Source organism: Uranotaenia lowii, chromosome 3 (genome assembly GCF_029784155.1).
Source record: "Uranotaenia lowii strain MFRU-FL chromosome 3, ASM2978415v1, whole genome shotgun sequence".
NCBI classification, from domain to species: Eukaryota; Metazoa; Arthropoda; class Insecta; order Diptera; family Culicidae; genus Uranotaenia; species Uranotaenia lowii.
Window position 1 is genome coordinate 111771445 of NC_073693.1, and position 12040 is coordinate 111783484.

The 12040-nt window shown below is 53.5% G+C and overlaps 1 protein-coding gene across 7 annotated transcripts in view; it reads left to right on the forward strand.

Moving 5' to 3' along the window:
• Positions 1 to 12040, forward strand: part of LOC129750784 (serine-rich adhesin for platelets) — a 251248-nt gene that overhangs the window by 147271 nt on the left and 91937 nt on the right. The gene's annotated exons all lie outside the window — the stretch shown is intronic.

The window sequence follows — 12040 nt, forward strand, 5'->3', positions numbered from 1 at the left end:
CGAACAGTAGGAACCGTTCGAACCGTAGGAACCGTAGGAACCGTCCGAACCGTACGAACCGTAGGAACCGTACGAACCGTAGGAACCGTACGAACCGTAGGAACCGTACGAACCGTACGAACCGTAGGAACCGTACGAACCGTAGGAACCGTACGAACGGTAGGAACCGTTCCAACCGTGGGATCCGTAGGAACCGTAGGAACCGTAGGAACCGTACGAACCGTAGGAACCGTACGAACCGTACGAACCGTTCGAACCGTAGGAACCGTAGGAACCGTAGGAACCGTAGGGACCGTACGAACCGTAGAAACCGTACGAACCGAAGAAACCGTACGAACCGTAGGAACCGTACGAACCGTAGGAACCATACGAACCGTTCGAACCGTAGGAACCGTTCGAACCGTACGAACCGTAGGAACCATTCGAACCGTAGGAACCGTACGAATCGTTGCAACCGTAGGATCCGTAGGAACCGTTCGAACCGTAGGAACCGCACGAACCGTAGGAACCGTACGAACCGTAGGAACCGTTCGAACCGTTGGAACCGTTCGAACCGTAGGAACCGTAGGAACCGTAGGAACCGTGAGATCCGTAGGAACCGTAGGAACCGTTCAAACCGTAGGAACCGTACGAACCGTAGGAACCGTACGAACCGTAGGAACCGTATAAACCGTACAAACCGTAGGAACCGTACGAACCGTAGGAACCGTTCGAACCGTAGGAACCGTTCAAACCGTAGGAACCGTAGGAACCGTACGAACCGTAGGAACCATACGAACCGTAGGAACCGTACGAACCGTACGAACCGTAGGAACCGTACGAACCGTAGGAACCGTAGGAACTGTAGGAACCGTTCGAACCGTAGGAACCGTTCGAACCGTAGGAACCGTACGAACCGTTCGAACCGTAGGAACCGTACAAACCGTTCGAACCGTAGGAACAGTACGAACCGTAGGAACCGTTCGAACCGTAGGAACCGTACGAACCGTTCGAACCGTAGGAACCGTACGAACCGTTCGAACCGTAGGAACCGTTCGAACCGTAGGAACCGTACGAACCGTAGGAACCGTACGAACCGTAGGAACCGTTCGAACTGTAGGAACCGTACGAACCGTTCGAAGCGTAGGAGCCGTTCGAACCGTTCGAACCGTATGAACCGTTCGAACCGTAGGAACCGTACCAACCGTTCGAACCGTAATAACCGTACGAACCGTTCGAACCGTAGGAACCGTACGAACCGTTCGAACCGTTCGTACGGTACCGATCGTGGGAACCGTAGGAACTGTTTGAACCGTAGGAACCGTGGGAACCGTACGATCCGTAGGAACCGTTCGAACCGTATTAATCGTTCGAACCGTAGGAACCGTACGAACCGTTCGAACCGTAGGGACCGTAGGAACCGTACGAACCGTAGGAATCGTTCGAACCGTAGGAACAGTATGAACCGTAGGAACCGTACGAACCGTAGGAATCGTAGGAACCGTACGAACCGTACGAACCGTAGGAACCGTACGAACGGTAGGAACCGTTCAAACCGTAGGAACCGTACGAACCGTAGGAACCGTACGAACCATAGGAACCGTTCGTACCGTAGGAACCGTACGAACCGTTCGAACCGTAGGAGCCGTACGAACCGTAGGAACTGTTCGAACCGTAGGAACCGTACGAACCGTAGGAACCGTAGGAACCGTACGAACCGTAGGAACCGTAGGAACCGTAGGAACCGTAGAAACCGTAGGAACCGTAGAAACCGTACGAACCGTAGGAACCGTACGAACCGTAGGAACCGTACGAACCGTACGAACCGTAGGAACCGTACGAACCGTAGGAACCGTTCGTACCGTAGGAACCGTACGAACCGTTCGAACTGTAGGAACCGTAGAAACCGTATGAACCGTAGGAACCGTTCGAACCGTAGGAACCGTACAAACCGTAGAAACCGTACGAACCGTTCGAACCGTAGGAGCCGTACGAACCGTAGGAACTGTTCGAACCGTAGCAACCGTACGAACCGTAGGAACCGTACGAACCGTAGGAACCGTACGAACGGTAGGAACCGTTCCAACCGTAGGAACCGTAGGAACCGTAGGAACCGTACAAACCGTAGGAACCGTTCGTACCGTAGGAACCGTACGAACCGTTCGAACCGTAGGAGCCGTAGAAACCGTATGAACCGTATAAACCGTACGAACCGTTCGAACCGTAGGAACCGTACGAACCGTTCGAAACGTAGGAACCGTACGAACCGTACGAACCGTAGGAACCGTAGGAACCGTAGGAACAGTACGAACCGTAGGAACCGTACGAACCGTAGGAATTTTCCGAACCGTAGGGACCGTAGGAACCGTAGGAACCGTACGAACCGTAGGAACCGTACGAACCGTAGGAACCGTACGACCCGTTCGAACCGTAGGAACCGTAGGAACCGTACGAACCGTAGAAACCGCTCGAACCGTAGGAACCGTACGAACCGTTCGAACCGTAGGAACCGTTCCAACCGTAGGAACCGTACGAACCGTACGAACCGTACGAACCGTAGGAACCGTTCTATTCGTTGGAACCGTACGAACCGTAGGAAACCGTTCGAACCGTACGGAACGAACGAACCGTACGAACCGTAGGAACCGTAGGAACCGTAGGAACAGTAGGAACCGTTCGAACCGTAGGAACCGAAGGAATCTTTCGATTCGTAGGAACCGTACGAACCGTAGGAACCGTAGGAACCGTTTGAACCGTAGGAACCGTTCGAACCGTAGAAACCGTTCGAACCGTAGGAACCGAAGGAATCGTTCGATTCGTAGGAACCGTACGAACCGTAGGAACCGTAGGAACCGTTTGAACCGTAGGAACCGTACGAACCGTAGGAACCGTTCGAACCGTAGGAACCGAAGGAATCGTTCGATTCGTAGGAACCGTACGAACCGTAGGAACCGTAGGAACCGTTTGAACCGTAGGAACCGTACGAACCGTAGAAACCGTTCGAACCGTAGGAACCGAAGGAATCGTTCGATTCGTAGGAACCGTACGAACCGTAGGAACCGTTTGAACCGTAGGAACCGTTCGAACCGTAGAAACCGTTCGAACCGTAGGAACCGAAGGAATCGTTCGATTCGTAGGAACCGTACGAACCGTAGGAACCGTAGGAACCGTTTGAACCGTAGGAACCGTACGAACCGTAGGAACCGTACGAACCGTTAGAACCGTACGAACCGTTCGAACCGTAGGAACCGTACGAACCGTAGGAATTGTTCGAACCGTAGGAACCGTACGAACCGTAGAAACCGTTCGAACCGTAGGAACCGTACGAACCATAGAAACCGTTCGAACCGTAGGAACCGTACGAACCGTAGGAACCGTTCGAACCGTAGGAACCGTACGAACCGTAGGAAACCGTTAGAACCGTACGAAACGAACGAACCGTAGGAACCGTAGGAGCCGTAGGAACCGTTTGAACCGTAGGAACCGTTCGAACCGTAGGAACCGTAGGAATCGTTCGATTCGTAGGAACCGTACGAACCGTAGGAACCGTAGGAACGGTAGGAACCGTACGATCCGTAGGAACCGTACGATCCGTAGGAACCGTTCGAACCGTAGGAACAGTACGAACCGTAGGAACCGAACGAACCGTACGAACCGTAGAAACCGTTCGAACCGTAGGAACCGTACGAACCGTTCGAACCGTAAGAACCGTAGGAACCGTTCGAACCGTAGGATTCGTACGAACCGTAGGAACCGTTCGAAACGTAGGTACCGTAGGAACCGTACGAACCGTAGGAACCGTACGATCCGTAGGAACCGTAGGAACCGTAGGAACCGTACGAACCGTAGGAACCGTTCGAACCTTAGGAACCGTACGAACCGTAGGAACCGTTCGAACCGTAGGAACCATACGATCAGTAGGAACCGTTCGAACCGTAGGAACCGTTCGAACCGTAGGAACCGTACGAACCGAAGGAACTTTACGAACCGTAGGAACCGTACGAACCGTAGGAACCGTACGAACCGTACGAACCGTAGGAACCGTAGGAACCGTACGAACCGTACGAACCGTAGGAACCGTAGGAACCGTTCGAACCATAAGAACCGTACGAACCGTAGGAATCGTTCGAACGGTAGGAACCGTTCCAACCGTAGGAACCGTAGGAACCGTAGGAACCGTAGGAACCGTACAAACCGTAGGAACCGTTCGTACCGTAGGAACCGTACGAACCGTTCGAACCGTAGGAGCCGTAGAAACCGTATGAACCGTATAAACCGTACGAACCGTTCGAACCGTAGGAACCGTACGAACCGTTCGAAACGTAGGAACCGTACGAACCGTACGAACCGTAGGAACCGTAGGAACCGTAGGAACAGTACGAACCGTAGGAACCGTACGAACCGTTCGAACCGTAGGAACCGTACGAACCGTAGGAATTTTCCGAACCGTAGGGACCGTAGGAACCGTAGGAACCGTACGAACCGTAGGAACCGTACGACCCGTTCGAACCGTAGGAACCGTAGGAACCGTACGAACCGTAGGAACCGTAGGAACCGTAGGAACAGTACGAACCGTAGGAACCGTACGAACCGTTCGAACCGTAGGAACCGTACGAACCGTAGGAATTTTCCGAACCGTAGGGACCGTACGAACCGTACGAACCGTAGGAACCGTAGGAACCGTAGGAACAGTACGAACCGTAGGAACCGTACGAACCGTTCGAACCGTAGGAACCGTACGAACCGTAGGAATTTTCCGAACCGTAGGGACCGTAGGAACCGTAGGAACCGTTCGAACCGTAGGAACCGTACGAACCGTAGGAATTTTCCGAACCGTAGGGACCGTAGGAACCGTAGGAACCGTAGGAACCGTACAAACCGTAGGAACCGTTCGTACCGTAGGAACCGTACGAACCGTTCGAACCGTAGGAGCCGTAGAAACCGTATGAACCGTATAAACCGTACGAACCGTTCGAACCGTAGGAACCGTACGAACCGTTCGAAACGTAGGAACCGTACGAACCGTACGAACCGTAGGAACCGTAGGAACCGTAGGAACAGTACGAACCGTAGGAACCGTACGAACCGTTCGAACCGTAGGAACCGTACGAACCGTAGGAATTTTCCGAACCGTAGGGACCGTACGAACCGTACGAACCGTAGGAACCGTAGGAACCGTAGGAACAGTACGAACCGTAGGAACCGTACGAACCGTTCGAACCGTAGGAACCGTACGAACCGTAGGAATTTTCCGAACCGTAGGGACCGTAGGAACCGTAGGAACCGTTCGAACCGTAGGAACCGTAGGAACCGTACGAACCGTAGAAACCGCTCGAACCGTAGGAACCGTACGAACCGTTCGAACCGTAGGAACCGTTCCAACCGTAGGAACCGTACGAACCGTACGAACCGTACGAACCGTAGGAACCGTTCTATTCGTTGGAACCGTACGAACCGTAGGAAACCGTTCGAACCGTACGAAACGAACGAACCGTACGAACCGTAGGAACCGTAGGAACCGTAGGAACAGTAGGAACCGTTCGAACCGTAGGAACCGAAGGAATCTTTCGATTCGTAGGAACCGTACGAACCGTAGGAACCGTAGGAACCGTTTGAACCGTAGGAACCGTTCGAACCGTAGAAACCGTTCGAACCGTAGGAACCGAAGGAATCGTTCGATTCGTAGGAACCGTACGAACCGTAGGAACCGTAGGAACCGTTTGAACCGTAGGAACCGTACGAACCGTAGGAACCGTTCGAACCGTAGGAACCGAAGGAATCGTTCGATTCGTAGGAACCGTACGAACCGTAGGAACCGTAGGAACCGTTTGAACCGTAGGAACCGTACGAACCGTAGAAACCGTTCGAACCGTAGGAACCGAAGGAATCGTTCGATTCGTAGGAACCGTACGAACCGTAGGAACCGTTTGAACCGTAGGAACCGTTCGAACCGTAGAAACCGTTCGAACCGTAGGAACCGAAGGAATCGTTCGATTCGTAGGAACCGTACGAACCGTAGGAACCGTAGGAACCGTTTGAACCGTAGGAACCGTACGAACCGTAGGAACCGTACGAACCGTTAGAACCGTACGAACCGTTCGAACCGTAGGAACCGTACGAACCGTAGGAATTGTTCGAACCGTAGGAACCGTACGAACCGTAGAAACCGTTCGAACCGTAGGAACCGTACGAACCATAGAAACCGTTCGAACCGTAGGAACCGTACGAACCGTAGAAACCGTTCGAACCGTAGGAACCGTACGAACCGTTCGAACCGTAGGAACCGTTCGAACCGTAGGAACCGTACGAACCGTAGGAAACCGTTAGAACCGTACGAAACGAACGAACCGTAGGAACCGTAGGAGCCGTAGGAACCGTTTGAACCGTAGGAACCGTTCGAACCGTAGGAACCGTAGGAATCGTTCGATTCGTAGGAACCGTACGAACCGTAGGAACCGTAGGAACGGTAGGAACCGTACGATCCGTAGGAACCGTACGATCCGTAGGAACCGTTCGAACCGTAGGAACAGTACGAACCGTAGGAACCGAACGAACCGTACGAACCGTAGAAACCGTTCGAACCGTAGGAACCGTACGAACCGTTCGAACCGTAAGAACCGTAGGAACCGTTCGAACCGTAGGATTCGTACGAACCGTAGGAACCGTTCGAAACGTAGGTACCGTAGGAACCGTACGAACCGTAGGAACCGTACGATCCGTAGGAACCGTAGGAACCGTAGGAACCGTACGAACCGTAGGAACCGTTCGAACCTTAGGAACCGTACGAACCGTAGGAACCGTTCGAACCGTAGGAACCATACGATCAGTAGGAACCGTTCGAACCGTAGGAACCGTTCGAACCGTAGGAACCGTACGAACCGAAGAAACTTTACGAACCGTAGGAACCGTACGAACCGTAGGAACCGTACGAACCGTACGAACCGTAGGAACCGTAGGAACCGTACGAACCGTACGAACCGTAGGAACCGTAGGAACCGTTCGAACCATAAGAACCGTACGAACCGTAGGAATCGTTCGAACCGTAGGAACCGTACGAACCGTAGGAACCGTACGAACCGTAGGAACCGTTCGAAGCGTAGGAACCGTACGAGCCCTAGGAACCGTACGATCCGTAGGAACCGTACGAACCGTAAGAACCGTTCGAACCGTAGGAACCGTACGAACTGTTCGAACCGTAGGAACCGTAGGAACCGTATGAACCGTATGAACCGTTCGAACCGTAGGGACAGTACGAACCGTTCGAACCGTAGGAACCGTACGAATCGTTCGAACCGTAGGAACCGTAGGAACCGTTCGAACCGTAGGAACCGTAGGAACCGTACGAACCGTAGGAACCGTACGAACCGTAGGAACCGTACGAGCCGTAAAAACCGTAGGAACCGAAGGAATCGTACGAACCGTAGAAACCGTACGAACCGTTCGAACCGTAGGAACCGTACGAACCGTAGGAATTGTTCGAACCGTAGGAACCGTACGAACCGTAGAAACCGTTCAAACCGTAGGAACCGTACGAACCGTTCGAACCGTAGGAACCGTTCGAACCGTAGGAACCGTACGAACCGTAGGAACCGTAGGAACAGTTCGAACCGTAGGAACCGTTCGAACCGTAGGAACCGTAGGAACCGTACGATCCGTAGGAACCGTTCGAACCGTAGGAACCGTTCGAAACGTAGGTACCGTAGGAACCGTACGAACCGTAGGAACCGTACGATCCGTAGGAACCGTAGGAACCGTAGGAACCGTACGAACCGTAGGAACCGTAGGAACCGTTCGAACCGTAGGAACCGTACGAACCGTAGGAACCGTTCGAACCTTAGGAACCGTGGGAACCGTACAAGCCGTAGGAACCGTTCGAACCGTAGGAACCGTACAAACCGTAGGAGCCGTTCGAACCGTACGAACCGTAGAAACCGTTCGAACCGTAGGAACAGTACAAACTGTTCGAACCGTAGGAACCGTACGAACCGTAGGAACCGTTCGAACCGTATTAACCATACGATCAGTAGGAACCGTTCGAACCGTAGGAACCGTTCGAACCGTAGGAACCGTACGAACCGAAGGAACTTTACGAACCGTAGGAACCGTAAAAACCGTAGGAACCGTACGAACCGTAGGAACCGTAGGAACCGTTCGAACCATAGGAACCGTACGAACCGTAGGAATCGTTCGAACCGTAGGAACCGTACAAACCGTAGGAACCGTACGAACCGTAGGAACCGTTCGAACCGTAGGAACCGTACGAACCGTTCGAACCGTAGGAACCGTATGAACCGTATGAACCGTTCGAACCGTAGGGACCGTACGAACCGTTCGAACCGTAGGAACCGTACGAATCGTTCGAACCGTAGGAACCGTAGGAACCGTTCGAACCGTAGGAACCGTAGGAACCGTACGAACCGTAGGAACCGTACGAGCCGTAAGAACCGTAGGAACCGTACGAACCGTAGGAACCGTACGAACCGTTCGATCCGTAGGAACCGTAGGAACCGTACGAACCGTAGGAATTGTTCGAACCGTAGGAACCGTACGAACCGTAGAAACCGTTCAAACCGTAGGAACCGTACGAACCGTTCGAACCGTAGGAACCGTTCGAACCGTAGGAACCGTACGAACCGTAGGAACCGTAGGAACCGTTCGAACCGTAGGAACCGTTCGAACCGTAGGAACCGTAGGAACCGTACGATCCGTAGGAAACCGTTCGAACCGTAGGAACCGTTCGAACCGTATCAACCGTACGAACCGTAGGAACCGTACGAACCGTAGGAACCGTACGAACCGTAGAAACCGTACGAACCGTACGAACCGTACGAATCGTTCGAACCGTAGGAACCGTAGGAACCGTTCGAACCGTAGGAACCGTAGGAACCGTACGAACCGTAGGAACCGTACGAGCCGTAAGAACCGTAGGAACCGTAGGAACCGTACGAACCGTAGGAATTGTTCGAACCGTAGGAACCGTACGAACCGTAGAAACCGTTCAAACCGTAGGAACCGTTCGAACCGTAGGAACCGTTCGAACCGTAGGAACCGTACGAACCGTAGGAACCGTAGGAACCGTTCGAACCGTAGGAACCGTTCGAACCGTAGGAACCGTAGGAACCGTACGATCCGTAGGAACCGTTCGAACCGTAGGAACCGTTCGAACCGTATCAACCGTACGAACCGTAGGAACCGTACGAACCGTAGGAACCGTACGAACCGTAGGAACCGTACGAACCGTACGAACCGTAGGAACCGTACGAATCGTTCGAACCGTAGGAACCGTAGGAACCGTTCGAACCGTAGGAACCGTAGGAACCGTACGAACCGTACGAGCCGTAAGAACCGTAGGAACCGTAGGAACCGTACGAACCGTAGGAACCGTTCAAACCGTACGAACCGTAGGAACCGTAGGAACTGAAGGAACCGTACGATCCGTACGAACCGTAGGAGCCGTAGAAACCGTATAAACCGTAGGAACCGTACGATCCGTAGAAACCGTTCGAACCGTAGGAACCGTACGAACCGTAGGAACCGTTCGAACCATAGGAACCGTGGGAACCGTACAAATCGTAGGAACCGTTCGAACCGTAGGAACCGTACAAACCGTAGGAGCCGTTCGAACCGTACGAACCGTAGGAACCGTTCGAACCGTAGGAACAGTACAAACTGTTCGAACCGAAGGAACCGTACGAACCGTAGGAACCGTTCTAACCTTAGGAACCGTACGAACCGTAGGAACCGTTCGAACCGTAGGAACCATACGATCAGTAGGAACCGTTCGAACCGTAGGAACCGTTCGAACCGTAGGAACCGTACGAACCGAAGGAACTTTACGAACCGTAGGAACCGTACGAACCGTAGGAACCGTACGAACCGTACGAACCGTAGGAACCGTAGGCACCGTACGAACCGTACGAACCGTAGGAACCGTAGGAACCGTTCGAACCATAGGAACCGTACGAACCGTAGGAATCGTTCGAACCGTAGGAACCGCACGAACCGTAGGAACCGTACGAACCGTAGGAACCGTTCGAAGCGTAGGAACCGTACGAGCCCTAGGAACCGTACGATCCGTAGGAACCGTAGGAACCGTTCGAACCGTAGGAACCGTTCAAACCGTAGGAACCGTAGGAACCGTTCGAACCGTAGGAACCGTTCGAACCGTAGGAACCGTAGGAACCGTACGATCCGTAGGAACCGTAGGAACCGTAAGAACCGTTCGAACCGTAGGAACCGTACGAACCGTTCGAACCGTAGGAACCGTAGGAATCGTATGAACCGTATGAACCGTTCGAACCGTAGGGACCGTACGAACCGTTCGAACCGTAGGAACCGTACGAATCGTTCGAACCGTAGGAACCGTAGGAACCGTTCGAACCGTAGGAACCGTACGAACCGTAGGAACCGTACGAACCGTAGGAATTGTTCGAACCATAGGAACCGTACGAACCGTAGAAACCGTTCAAACCGTAGGAACCGTACGAACCGTTCGAACCGTAGGAACCGTTCGAACCGTAGGAACCGTACGAACCGTAGGAACCGTAGGAACCGTTCGAACCGTAGGAACCGTTCGAACCGTAGGAACCGTAGGAACCGTACGATCCGTAGGAACCGTTCGAACCGTAGGAACCGTTCGAAACGTAGGTACCGTAGGAACCGTACGAACCGTAGGAACCGAACGATCCGTAGGAACCGTAGGAACCGTAGGAACCGTACGAACCGTAGGAACCGTAGGAACCGTTCGAACCGTAGGAACCGTAGGAACCGTAGGAACCGTTCGAACCTTAGGAACCGTGGGAACCGTACAAACCGTAGGAACCGTTCGAACCGTAGGAACCGTACAAACCGTAGGAGCCGTTCGAACCGTACGAACCGTAGGAACCGTTCGAACCGTAGGAACAGTACAAACTGTTCGAACCGTACGAACCGTAGGAACCGTTCGAACCGTATTAACCATACGATCAGTAGGAACCGTTCGAACCGTAGGAACCGTTCGAACCGTAGGAACCGTACGAACCGAAGGAACTTTACGAACCGTAGGAACCGTACGAACCGTAGGAACCGTACGAACCGTAGGAACCGTAGGAACCGTTCGAACCATAGGAACCGTACGAACCGTAGGAATCGTTCGAACCGTAGGAACCGTACAAACCGTAGGAACCGTACGAACCGTAGGAACCGTTCGAACCGTAGGAACCGTACGAACCGTTCGAACCGTGGGAACCGTATGAACCGTATGAACCGTTCGAACCGTAGGGACCGTACGAACCGTTCGAACCGTAGGAACCGTACGAATCGTTCGAACCGTAGGAACCGTAGGAACCGTTCGAACCGTAGGAACCGTAGGAACCGTACGAACCGTAGGAACCGTACGAGCCGTAAGAACCGTAGGAACCGTACGAACCGTAGGAACCGTACGAACCGTTCGAACCGTAGGAACCGTAGGAACCGTACGAACCGTAGGAATTGTTCGAACCGTAGGAACCGTACGAACCGTAGAAACCCTTCAAACCGTAGGAACCGTACGAACCGTTCGAACCGTAGGAACCGTTCGAACCGTAGGAACCGTACGAACCGTAGGAACCGTAGGAACCGTTCGAACCGTAGGAACCGTTCGAACCGTAGGAACCGTAGGAACCGTACGATCCGTAGGAACCGTTCGAACCGTAGGAACCGTTCGAACCGTATCAACCGTACGAACCGTAGGAACCGTACGAACCGTAGGAACCGTACGAACCGTAGAAACCGTACGAACCGTACGAACCGTAGGAACCGTAAGAACCGTAGGAATCGTTCGAACCGTAGGAACCGTTCGAACCGTAGGAACCGTTCGAACCGTAGGAACCGTACGAACCGTAGGAACCGTACGAACCGTAGGAACCATTGGAACCGTATGAACCGTACGAACCGTAGGAACCGTACGAACCGTAGGAACCGTTCGAACCGTAGGAACCATACGAACCGTTCGAACCGTAGGAACCGTAGGAACCGTTCGAACCGTAGGGACCGTACGAACCGTAGGAACCGTTCGAAACGTAGGTACCGTAGGAACCGTACG